The 14,061-nt window shown below is 47.1% G+C and overlaps 1 pseudogene; it reads left to right on the top strand.

The window, feature by feature from the left end:
- The first annotated feature begins 1,604 nt into the window (after positions 1–1,604).
- LOC141098076 (polymerase delta-interacting protein 3-like) lies at positions 1,605–13,278 on the top strand (annotated as a pseudogene).
- Positions 13,279–14,061: the final 783 nt, after the last annotated feature.

The following is a 14,061-nucleotide window of genomic DNA, read 5'->3' as shown; positions in this document are numbered from 1 at the left end:
CGTGCCACCACAACCGCCGACCGCCCTACGTACAGGAGGGCACTGGCAGCAATGCATTTACACAGGCAGCGGCTATTCCCTGGCGTCCTCAGCCGATTCCATAGGGCAGTTGGCGAAATACTGAGAACATGGTCTCACTTCTAGTAAGCCCTTCCAGGGTAAACAGCGGGTGGCTCGGAGCTTCTGCTTTGTACGTACAGGCAGCCTGTTCTATGGAGACAGGAGATTTCATGAAGTCTAATTTGGTTAGCTGAACACTGTGGTTTTCTATTAAATAAAAATATATTTAAATGTAAGCTTTATTGGCACGAGGAGAAAGCGTCACAATTTCACCAACCCACCGGATCACTTTACAGAATGGAAGGTGGGGGAAGATATCAACAATGGAGCCACTGAGGCCGAGGAGGAGTTCAGTGGCGACAGCTTCTGTGGTTGTGGCGGAGATAGCTCCCTATACAAACACAGGAGAAATGATCAGGACGATGTATGGTCACAGTAATGAAGGCTTGCAGCCCCAGCACATACGTTCAGCACTGACTCACAACGGTACAACCCATTATGTGAGGGGAATTGATAGCCGGTTTATATAACGCTTACTCTCGGATTTTTTTCTTAATAAACCTACAGTAAATCACAGCAGCCTGTCAAGACTTATCCCGCACAGCCCGTTATAGCCGCACCTCAAACATCTTACAAGAACTAAAACCTGGTACCTCGCATTAATGGGGTCATTAAAATGAGGGGTCCAAACCACAGTAAGCTAAGCCGCGGGTGAAAGAAAATAGCTCTCATGATATTTTCATTTTATTAAATTCGGCTCCCAAGCAATTTTTTTTTTAAGAAATTAGCTTTTCGATAGTCGCAGCCCTGATGGAACCAAGTTCCCATTATTATAATTTTTTTTAAGTCACATAAAGTTTGCCCATGGAGTGACTACAAGGCCTGCCCCAAATTTGCGCACAATCCAATCCCCCAAGGAAGAAATGTGGAGGATGGCCTCCAAAAAATGATTTCCCAGTTTAAAGGAGTGGGTCTCCTATACTTGCAATGCCCATACACTAAAGGGGCTTTACACATAGCGATATCGCTAGCAATATCGCTAAAGCGTCACCGATTTTGTGACGCAGCAGCGATATCACTAGCGATATCGCTACATGTGATACTTACCTCCAACCAGCTCCCCCGCTGGCTATCGCTGATCACGCGAGATTGGCCAGGTCCATTTCTCGTCGTCGGCTTCCTGCTGGCGCCGACGAGCAAGCCATGGACGCGGGCGGAAGACGGTCATCATCGCTGCGTCTGAAAGGTGAGTACGACCGCCGACCGCTGCTGCATCTCTAGTGAGATCTGCCTGTTTGGCAGCTCACTAGCGACCATTTAGCGATGTACCAGCAATCCTGATCGGGTCATATCGTGGTCGGGATCGCTGGTGCATTGCTAAATGTAAAGGGGCCTTAAGTGTATGGGCTGACAAACATTTCGCACTGGGGGTACACAACATACTTTGTCAACATTTTTTTACGGGCATCATAAACACCCTTGAAAACAATAACGTGGTTTCCTACACAGTTGCTGCTGGCAAATTGCAGGTTTGTAGCAGAAGTATGGCGTATGTGTCATTGGATGAAGTGATCAAGAAAAGGGGCATGGTGATGGCGGGAATGGGAACGTACAGGATTAATAACAGATGGGATATGGGAGGTATGAGATCCAGGATCCAGTCTACAATGATTATTCATTTACCCACCACCAATTACCGGAATGCGTTTGATGCCCGTCAGAAGATAGTTGTAACAGATGCGAGTCTCAAGCTAGGCATAAAAGATGCCCATGAAAAATTGGTTGCCAAAGACACATGTTTCCGTATAAAGGGTAAAGTGCAAGATGCTCGTGAGATGCTGAATTCTAGAAAGCAGCAGATCAATGTTGGAGGACAACCAACGAAACTAATGGATGTTCGTAGAAAACTAAGTTTAAAGAGGAGTGCACCTGCCGTAACTGTCAACTCACTCGTGGCACAAGGTTCTTCATCTTCACCCATAAATATTACCAAGATCATCAAAACTTCACAGACGAAAATTATTTCTTCAGGTGATCATCTTTGCTGATGATACAAAACTATGTAAGGTTGTTAACACAAAGGAGGACAGTTTGCAACTACAGAAAGATTTGAGTAAATTGGAGAATTGGGCTGAAAAATGGCAAATGAGGTTTAACACAGATAAGTGTAAGGTTATGCACATGGGAAGGAGAAACAGATGCTACAATTACTTACTAAATGGGAAACTGCTGGGGAAATCAGACATGGAAAAAGACTTAGGCATCTTAGTCAATAAGAAGCTAAATTGGAGTGCCCAGTGTCAGGCAGCTGCCACCAAAGCAAATATGGTCATGAGATGCATTAGAAGAGGTCTGGGACACAAGATGAAAACATAATTTTCCCTCTGTACAAATCACTCGTCAGAACCACACTTGGAGTATTGTGTGCAATTTTGGACGCCGGTGCTCAAGAAAGACATTACTGAACTTGAAAGGGTTCAAAGGTGGGCTACTAAAATGAAAAAAGGAATTGGTTCACTACAATACCCAGAAAGGTTATCAAAATTAGGTCTATTTACTCTAGAAAAGAGAAGACTTAGGGGAGACTTAATATATATGTACAAGTAGAGTTGAGCGACTTTTGGTTTTTTAGGGTCGCGTTTCGTGAAACCCGACTTTTCCAAAAGTCGGGTCGAGCAAGATCGTCCGATTATAGGGAAAAGTCGGGGTCGTCCCGAAACACGACACCCAATGTAAGTCAATGGGGAATAAAAGTCGGCAGTGAGAGGAGGACAGGAAACACACCTACAGTGCCCATTTGAATGCCAAAAGCATCAATTCTTCTTACTTAAGCTTGTCAACCTTAATTAACTTCATAATACAAGTTACGCACTGAAAAATGGGGGTTATTTGGCTAAAGTTGTGGGGGGGGAGGGCTGGCTGCAGGTTTTCATGTGCCCTGGGCGAAAGAGCGCCCCTTTAACACATACCACAACTCATCATGCTCCGATACGGCAGATAAATAGCGGTATAGTACAATGAAAAATACCTCACTTTTTACATCTCATGACGAGGCCCATCTATTTCTCCATACAGAATCATTGGTCCCATATAATGTTTGAAACAGTATATGATGAGCTCCACATAATGCTACAGTATATGTTGGTCCCCATGGATGAAGCTCCACTGTCTTATGGGCCCAAATAATGCTCCAAACATAATGGGCCCCATTTCTAATGCTCTAGTGTATAATGGGCCCTGTAAATGCTGCTCCAGTGTCTGATGTCCACCTTTGGAATGTTCCAGTGTATGGTGGGCCCCATCTATCATTCTCCAGAGTATAGTGCTCCCCAAAAATTGCTGTCCCAACATTGAAAACAATCAAATAAGTCTCCTCGCTAGGGAATCCCTGTACTTGTCTGGACAGGTGCTGTAGCTTGCTTAACAGCTCGCCAGCCGTTCTCACGCCCAGTATGGATTGCACGTGATTGCACAAAGGTTAGAAAGGGTACCGTATCCCTGGATAACATGTATGGATAGCGTACACATTCAAAATATATGTCTCAGGAGGCAGGCTCAGACGGTGTCAGGCCCAGTATGGATTGCACGTGATTGCACAAAGGTTAGAAAGGGTACCGTATCCCTGGATAACATGTATGGATAGCGTACACATTCAAAATATATGTCTCAGGAGGCAGGCTCAGACGGTGTCAGGCACAGTATGGATTGCACGTGATTGCACAAAGGTTAGAAAGGGTACCGTATCCCCGGATAACATGTATGGATAGCGTACACATTCAAAATATATGTCTCAGGAGGCAGGCTCAGACGGTGTTAGGCCCAGTATGGATTGCACGTGATTGCACAAAGGTTAGAAAGGGTACCGTATTCCCGGATAACATGTATGGATAGCGTACACATTCAAAATATATGTCTCAGGAGGCAGGCTCAGACGGTGTTAGGCACAGTATGGATTGCACGTGATTGCACAAAGGTTAGAAAGGGTACCGTATCCCCGGATAACATGTATGGATAGCGTACACATTCAAAATATATGTCTCAGGAGGCAGGCTCAGACGGTGTCAGGCACAGTATGGATTGCACGTGATTGCACAAAGGTTAGAAAGGGTACCGTATCCCCGGATAACATGTATGGATAGCGTACACATTCAAAATATATGTCTCAGGAGGCAGGCTCAGACGGTGTTAGGCCCAGTATGGATTGCACGTGATTGCACAAAGGTTAGAAAGGGTACCGTATCCCTGGATAACATGTATGGATAGCGTACACATTCAAAATATATGTCTCAGGAGGCAGGCTCAGACGGTGTCAGGCACAGTATGGATTGCACGTGATTGCACAAAGGTTAGAAAGGGTACCATATCCCCGGATAACATGTATGGATAGCGTACACATTCAAAATATATGTCTCAGGAGGCAGGCTCAGACGGTGTTAGGCCCAGTATGGATTGCACGTGATTGCACAAAGGTTAGAAAGGGTACCGTATCCCCGGATAACATGTATGGATAGCGTACACATTCAAAATATATGTATCAGGAGGCAGGCTCAGACGGTGTTAGGCCCAGTATGGATTGCACGTGATTGCACAAAGGTTAGAAAGGGTACCGTATCCCCGGATAACATGTATGGATAGCGTACACATTCAAAATATATGTCTCAGGAGGCAGGCTCAGACGGTGTTAGGTCCAGTATGGATTGCACGTGATTGCACAAAGGTTAGAAAGGGTACCGTATCCCTGGATAACATGTATGGATAGCGTACACATTCAAAATATATGTCTCAGGAGGCAGGCTCAGATGGTGTCAGGCCCAGTATGGATTGCACGTGATTGCACAAAGGTTAGAAAGGGTACCGTATCCCTGGATAACATGTATGGATAGCGTACACATTCAAAATATATGTCTCAGGAGGCAGGCTCAGACGGTGTCAGGCACAGTATGGATTGCACGTGATTGCACAAAGGTTAGAAAGGGTACCGTATCCCCGGATAACATGTATGGATAGCATACACATTCAAAATATATGTCTCAGGAGGCAGGCTCAGACGGTGTCAGGCACAGTATGGATTTGACGGCCCAGATTACACAGCGGAGGAGCAGGGAGAGGTAAAGATTGCAAATGCTGGGGCCCTGCCCAAGCAAGGGGGGCCCACTCGTGGGCGTCGGTACTGGCACTGGGCCCCTCATAGTACAGCGGTGTGTCTGACGGCGGGTGTGCACCACCACCGTCAGAGACACTTGATTGCACTATGAGGGACCCTGTGCCAGTGCCCGCGCCCAAGAGTCGGCCTACCCACCTGTCCAGGGCAACGGCACTCACACGGTGTCGTGCGGTAGGTGTTGACCCCGGCCATGGGGGGGGGAGGCAGCACAGTTAGGGAGTTTTAGAAAGTGGCATATGTTGATGTTGGACATTCAGCTGATGCAAAAGGCGAAATAGGTGAAGTACCAGGAAGCGGTGGACCAAAGCAAGCCATTTTTCTGTCACCCTATGTGTCATCAGGGGAAGGTGGGACAAAATCCTTGGAAACCCATGCGTGGTTCATTTTAATGAAGGTTAGATCATCCACATTTTGGGTTGACAGACGGGTCCTTTTTTCTGTCAGGATTGATCCAGCTGCACTGAAGACTCTTTCCGATAGCACACTTGCAGTTGGGCAAGCGAGCTCCTGTAAGGCATATTGGGCCAATTCAGGCCAGGTGTCCAGTTTAGCGGCCCAATAGTCAAAGGGGAATGACCTGTGTGGGAGAACATCGATATGGGAGGAAAAGTAGTTTGTAACCATAGTTGACAACTGCTGTCTCCTGTCACTTTCCATCGATGCAGTATTACCAGTTGTGTGAGCGGTATTTGAAAAATCAGTCCACAACATTGTCATGAAACCCCTGTCTCCAACGCCACTTCTGCTGTGTGCACCACGAACACCTCTGCCAAGCTGCCCCCGGCCCGTACGGCTCGTGTGAGAACCATCACCGCTGCTGTGTGCTGGGAATGCCTCAAGCAACCGATTTACCAGAGTTGCTTGTTTGTTAGCCAATATTAGGTCAAGGTTCTCCTGTGGCATGATGTTTTGTAATTTGCCTTTATAGCGTGGATCCAGGATGCTGGCCAACCAGTAGTCGTCATCGTTCATCATTTTGGCAATGCGGGGGTCCCTTTTTAGGATCCGCAAGGCATAATCTGACATGTGGGCCAATGTTCCCGGTGTCAATGATGCACTGCGAGTGCTGGGTGGAGGAGCACTTTCTGGCAAATCCACATCCCTCCAGTCACGCACAAACCCTGTACCAGACCTTGCCACGCCAACATTTTCACTTGCCCCACGAGATGCATCCTCCTCCCCTAAGTAATCATCCCCATCATCCTCCTCCTCCTCCTCTTCTTCCTCCACCTCGTCCAGGAGAGGTCCCTGAGCAGACAATGGCTGAATGTCATCAAGGATTCCCTCCTCCTCTTCCTCCTCATCAACATTGGCTGCAGACGCCTGCTCCTTAAGGTGCGTCAAAGTTTGCATGAGCAGACGCATAAGTGGGATGCTCATGCTTAGGATGGCGTCGTCTGCGCTTACCAGCCGTGTGCATTCCTCAAAACACTGAAGGACTTTACAAAGGTCTTTCAGCTTCGACCACTGCACGCCTGTCAACTCCATGTCTGCTCTCAAAGTGCCTGGCCGTGTATCCTCCCACAAATGCATTATGGCCTGCCTCTGCTCGCACAGCCGCTCCACCATGTGCAGGGTGGAGTTCCACCTTGTTGCAATGTCGATAATGAGGCGGTGGTTGGGAAGGTGGAGCAATCGCTGCAGCTTCTGCATACAAACGGAGTGTACAGGAGACCGGCGGATGTGCGCGCACAGTCTTCGCACCTTCTGGAGCAGGGCTGTTAACTCCGGATAATTTTTGAGGAAGCACTGCACCACCAGGTTCAAGGTGTGAGCCAAGCAAGGTATGTGGCTGAGTTTTGAAAGGGCTATGGCTGCCACAAAATTACGGCCGTTATCACTAACTACCTTGCCTGCCTCAAGATGTACACTGCCCAGCCATGACTCAGTTTGTCGCATCAAGTACTCGGCCAGCACCTCGGCGGTGTGTCTGTCGCCCAAACACATCATCTGCAACACAGCCTGCTGACGCTTTCCACTAGCTGCTCGATAGGGGGACACATCGTGTGCAACAGTGGCAGCTGCAGATGGAGTGCTCGTACGACTGCGCTCTGTGGACGAGCTTTCGCTTCTGGAGGAGGAGGAGGAGGGTCGAACGCCTACAGCCAACTGTTTCCTATACCGTGGGCTAGGCAGCACTGTCCCACCACCGCTGTCCCCTGTGGACCCTGCATCCACCACATTAACCCAGTGCGCAGTGATGGACACGTAACGGCCCTGGCCATGCCGACTGGACCATGCATCAGTTGTGAGGTGCACCTTTCAGCTCACTGACTGCTTGAGTGCATGGACAATGCGGTCTTTCACATGATGGTGGAGGGCTGGGATGGCTTTGCGAGAGAAGAAGTGGCGACTGGGTAGGTCATAGCGTGGTACTGCATAGGCCATGAGTTCGCGGAAAGCTGTACTTTCCACCAACCGAAAGGGCATCATCTCAAACGAGATTAGTTTGGCAATGTGGGCGTTCAAACCCAGTGTACGCGGATGAGAGACTGAGTACTTTCTTGACCTAGTCATAGTGTCTGGGAGGGTGAGCTGGACTTGAGAGCTGCATATGGTGGAAGTAGCGGTGGACAGGGCGGACTGAGAGAGGGTTGATGATGGTGATGGAGTTGGTGTTCTTTCTGATGGCCTAGAATCAGTCTTTCGTTGATATAACAGTGGGATTCCCTGACTGCTGTGGTCTTGCAACGACACCTCAACATTTGCTGCTGTGCTAACCGGTGGGCTTACAGTGGGGGAAACAATGTAGCGTTGCTGACTACCTTCGTTGTGATCAGTTGCACATGTGGCACTTGAGGTTTGGTGTTGTGTCCACGCTTGCAAGTGCATGCTGGTTAAATGTCTAAGCATGCAACTGGTATTCAAATTTTTCAGATTTTTCCCTCGGCTAAAGGTCTTTGCGCACTTCTTACAGATAACCTTGGCCTGATCATGAGGATTTTGGTCAAAAAAGTGCCACACTGCACTCTTCCTACTTTGGCAGACATTTTGCAGCCTAGCACGCTGTGATCTTTTGACCCTCTGGACAAGCTGTCCAGCAACTCTTTTGATGTTTGGAACCTGTCTTTGGAGTGCTCTGGGCCTGCCAGATAACAGCTGTTGCGATGTCGATGTCTGCTGTGGATGCTCCTCATCTGAGCTATTGGAAGCAGCACCCTCTTCCCCCAATGGATGCCAATCTGGGTCAACAACTGGGTCATCCATCACCTCCTCTTCTATGTCATGTGCACCTTTCTCTGTGTCACCGTGTATGGTGGTATAGTGTGCGGGAAGGGGCACCTGAGTCTCATCAGGGTCAAAATCTGGCTCTGTACACTGCGAGGACAATGTAGTGCTCTGAGTGAATGTACCAGCAGAATCATCCATCAGCGGCTGTGCATCAGTGCACTCCATGTCAGATTCATCTTGGCCTGGGTAATTCAGCATTTTACTTGATAATCCAGGCATGGTATGTGAAAACAGCTCCATGGAGTAATCAGTAGTATGGCCTGCGTCATCCTTCAATCTTGGTTGGGGTGAAGGACACAAGGAAAGGTGTGGTTCATGAACATGAGCCTCCAATGACGACTCAGTGCTTTTACTTTTTACAACTGAAGAAGAGGAGGCGATAGAGCTGGAGGCTGAGTCAGCAATGTAAGACAAAACTTTTTCCTGATGCTCTGCCTTTAAAAGCGGTTTGCCAACTCCTAGAAAACTAAGCGTTCGAGGCCTTATGTAGCCAGACGATGACGCAGGGTCAGCACCTCCTGCATTTGGTCCTATTTTGCTCTTGCCACTACCATCAGATCCACCACCAACACCATCATTACCAGCTGCCAACCCCCGCCCAATTCCACGGCCTCTTCCACCAGCCTTCCTCATTTTTGGTAGAAATGTAGACAAAATCCAACAAACTATATAGTAATGTAAAACAAGGTACAAGGTGTCTATAGGACAGGGGAGATTTAGAATTTCTGCACACACTTGTGGACAGTGGACACTTTTGGATTGTGTGAGGCCCACTGATATCTGAGCGCTATGTGACAGGCTCGATGGCACAGCTGCCTGTGACCAAAGTGACGAGAGGATAATGGAGATTTTGAATCTCTGCGCACACTTTTGGACACTGGACACTTGTGGATTGTGTGAGGCCCACTGATATCTGAGCGCTATGTGACACGCTCGATGGCACAGCTGCCTGTGACCAAAGTGACGAGAGGATAATGGAGATTTTGAATCTCTGCGCACACTTTTGGACACTGGACACTTGTGGATTGTGTGAGGCCCACTGATATCTGAGCGCTATGTGACACGCTCGATGGCACAGCTGCCTGTGACCAAAGTGACGAGAGGATAATGGAGATTTTGAATCTTTGCGCACACTTTTGGACACTGGACACTTGTGGATTGTGTGAGGCCCACTGATATCTGAGCGCTATGTGACACGCTCGATGGCACAGCTGCCTGTGACCAAAGTGACGAGAGGATAATGGAGATTTTGAATCTCTGCGCACACTTTTGGACACTGGACACTTGTGGATTGTGTGAGGCCCACTGATATCTGAGCGCTATGTGACACGCTCGATGGCACAGCTGCCTGTGACCAAAGTGACGAGAGGATAATGGAGATTTTGAATCTCTGCGCACACTTTTGGACACTGGACACTTGTGGATTGTGTGAGGCCCACTGATATCTGAGCGCTATGTGACACGCTCGATGGCACAGCTGCCTGTGACCAAAGTGACGAGAGGATAATGGAGATTTTGAATCTCTGCGCACACTTTTGGACACTGGACACTTGTGGATTGTGTGAGGCCCACTGATATCTGAGCGCTATGTGACACGCTCGATGGCACAGCTGCCTGTGACCAAAGTGACGAGAGGATAATGGAGATTTTGAATCTCTGCGCACACTTTTGGACACTGGACACTTGTGGATTGTGTGAGGCCCACTGATATCTGAGCGCTATGTGACACGCTCGATGGCACAGCTGCCTGTGACCAAAGTGACGAGAGGATAATGGAGATTTTGAATCTCTGCGCACACTTTTGGACACTGGACACTTGTGGATTGTGTGAGGCCCACTGATATCTGAGCGCTATGTGACAGGCTCGATGGCACAGCTGTGACCCAAGTGACGAGAGGATAATGGAGATTTTGAATCTCTGTGCACACTTTTGGACACTGGACACTTGTGGATTGTGTGAGGCCCACTGATATCTGAGCGCTATGTGACAGGCTCGATGGCACAGCTGCCTGTGACAAAAGTGACGAGAGGATAATGGAGATTTTGAATCTCTGCGCACACTTTTGGACACTGGACACTTGTGGATTGTGTGAGGCCCACTGATATCTGAGCGCTATGTGACAGGCTCGATGGCACAGCTGGGACCAAAGTGACGAGAGGATAATGGAGATTTTGAATTTCTGCGCACACTTTTGGACACTGGACACTTGTGGATTGTGTGAGGCCCACTGATATCTGAGAGCTATGTGACACGCTCGATGGCACAGCTGCCTGTGACCAAAGTGACGAGAGGATAATGGAGATTTTGAATCTCTGCGCACACTTTTGGACACTGGACACTTGTGGATTGTGTGAGGCCCACTGATATCTGAGAGCTATGTGACACGCTCGATGGCACAGCTGCCTGTGACCAAAGTGACGAGAGGATAATGGAGATTTTGAATCTCTGCGCACACTTTTGGACACTGGACACTTGTGGATTGTGTGAGGCCCACTGATATCTGAGCGCTATGTGACACGCTCGATGGCACAGCTGCCTGTGACCAAAGTGACGAGAGGATAATGGAGATTTTGAATCTCTGCGCACACTTTTGGACACTGGACACTTGTGGATTGTGTGAGGCCCACTGATATCTGAGCGCTATGTGACACGCTCGATGGCACAGCTGCCTGTGACCAAAGTGACGAGAGGATAATGGAGATTTTGAATCTCTGCGCACACTTTTGGACACTGGACACTTGTTGATTGTGTGTGGCCCACTGATATCTTAGCGCTATGTGACACGCTCGATGGCACAGCTGCCTTTGACCAAAGTGACGAGAGGATAATGGAGATTTTGAATCTCTGCGCACACTTTTGGACACTGGACACTTGTGGATTGTGTGAGGCCCACTGATATCTGAGCGCTATGTGACAGGCTCGATGGCACAGCTGTGACAAAAGTGACTAGAGGATAAGGGAGATTGGATTGCTTTTAAAAAAGCAGTTTGCGGAGCAGTGGGTAAACAGCAATGCCAGCGTGTCAGGAAACCTTAAAAGGCAGCCCAACAACCAACACCACTGATACACCACAATATAGCCTCCCCTTGCACTGCACACACAGTGACTTGTGTGTTGTGCAGGCCAAATCGCTAGCAGCAGAAGCAGTTTTTTTGTCTTCTTCCCTGCCTAACGCTCTCCCTACAGAATCAGCAGCAACCTCTCCCTATACTAAGATCGGCAGAAGTAAGATGGCGGTCGGCGTGCACGCCCTTTTATACCCCCTGTGACGCCCACCAAAGCAAGCCAATCACTTGCATGCCCTTCTGAAAGATGGTGGTGACCCGTGCCTAGGTCATCACGTTGCCCACAGTGTCCGTGGATCCTGATTGGCTGAAAAAGAGCGCAAAACAAACTTTTGAAATGCGACTTTGGCGCGTAAGTCGCCGACCTCGTGGCCGACCTCATCCTAGGGTCGGGTTTCGTTTCATGAAACCCGACTTTGCCAAAAGTCGGCGACTTTTGAATTTTTTCGACCCGTTTCGCTCAACTCTATGTACAAGTATATCAGAGGGCAATACAGAGATCTCTCCAATGAACTGTTTGTACCAAGTACTGTGACAAGAACAAGGGGGCATTCTCTTCGTTTGGAGGAAAGACAATTTCTGCACCAGCATAGAAGAGGGTTCTTCACGGTAAGAGCAGTGAGGCTCTGGAATTCTCTTCCTGAGGAAGTGGTGATGGCCCACTCACTGAATGAATTTAAGAAAGGAATGGATGCTTTTCTTGTGAGTAACAGTATAGAAGGTTACGAATAACATAATATTATAGGTAGATGGTTGACCCAGCTTAGGGGAAGGAATTTTTTTCCCTATGGAGAAAATTGGCTTCTACTCTGTGGGTTTTTTGCCTTCCCCAGGATCACCAATGCAGAACAGCTGCACTAAAAATAGGCTGAACTAGATGGACATAAGGTCTTCCTTCAGCCTTCAAAACTATGTTACTATGTTACTATGTAATGAACAATGTTAAAGTAATACGAATAAACGTTGCTAACCACGAACCAGGGAAACCACAGATTTCATCTTTACAAGATATGGACGATGATGGTATTGATGAAGACTTGGAACTTTCCCACATCCCCACAAAGAAGATGAAAATCACAGCTGCTAACAATGTGCAAAAAAGGCATGGAATGTCTTGGAAATTAATTTTCTCTTGGGCAAACTTTACCTCTTACTAAAGTGCTACAGAATGATGCATACACAGATCCCATATCTACTCAGCAGAAGACTTCATCACCTCTATTGCACACAAAGGCTCTAACCAACGTGTCATGGACACTTGTCACAAAGGAGGACATTTCTTCAGTAGGGCCGACTACAATAGAGTCTGTCGTTAGCCCTTTAGAAGGCAAAAAATGACTTAATAATTTGCATCCAAGAGTCACAGAGGAAGATATAATGTAGTTTTTATGTGTATATGGTGCCTTGAAGCTCACCCGCTTGTTGAGTTACGGAGTTGCAGAGGTTGTGTTTATAAGAAAGGAAGATGCAGTTAGTGCCTACAAAAAATACAGCAACAAATACCTAGATGAACAACCAATGAAATGCAACTTCATTTGAATGGTAGTGTGATAACATTAGACCATCCCATCCTTCAAAGATTAAGTGACACCCCATCAAATAAGGAAGGTGAATCTAGAAGAAACTCAACCTCCTCCTCCAGTGTTGATTCAAATACTCCAGCTGAAGTTGATCCTGATACTATCTTAAAAGGACTCTTTAAATCCTCAAAGTCATCAGCAGTCATCCATCCAACTGCATTTAATATTAAGCTCTGATGAGACCAACACAAATTGGAGACTGTAATAAGAGAGATTCCCAAGTCACATATGGGCCCAGAGACTCCTTGAAAAAAATCCCTTCATTTTGCTTCTTGTGTTTTGATTAGCGCTGATCAGCAGCAGGTAGTTGATGTTTGAAGGAGTCTGGAATCAGACATTGGACAATCAATCCTGTTCCCAGCATTGTAGTACAATTCACCTTCATTGTGGGCAGTTGCAGCATTGCCTCAAGAATTTCCGTTTTACCCTTGCTCTAGTATTCAGATCGAGCGCGATTATGGTTCTACTGTTATGTCAAGGGAGGCTAAATGTTGAATAACTTGTTAAAATTTCTTCAATAATCTGTTTCTGCTTAAAAGATATTCTTTGTTGTTTTGTAGTTTTAATATCTGTATTCCTCCAAATGGATATTAAGACCTGCATATTCCAATAAATGGGGGGGAATTACTAAGTGTCCATGGACTGTGTTCTAGACAAAGAAAATTTTTATGCCTAATTAATGTTTCACACTGTGAAAATGTCATCTGAAACTCTACAATTGTAGGCAATACTTGTTGCCCTGCGGCTGAAGCATGTTGTGATATCTGTGATCTGAATACAGAGAAATGCTGAAAGGAAGTAGAACACGCTAATAGTGATCTAAATACTGAGATGTGTACAGAGGAACAGATTGTGGTTTTCTATCAACTTCATTTGCATTTACAAATTTGTATTTAATGCTGGTAATAAAAAAATAATTTCTCGAGTGTAGGCAGGGCGCAGTGCCAAACCACAAATATC

Source organism: Dendrobates tinctorius, unplaced genomic scaffold, assembly GCF_039654945.1.
Source record: "Dendrobates tinctorius isolate UK_male_01 unplaced genomic scaffold, ASM3965494v1 ptg000086l, whole genome shotgun sequence".
NCBI lineage: Eukaryota > Metazoa > Chordata > Amphibia > Anura > Dendrobatidae > Dendrobates > Dendrobates tinctorius.
Note: the sequence above shows the minus strand (reverse complement) of the source record. Positions and strands in the feature narration are given on the sequence as shown.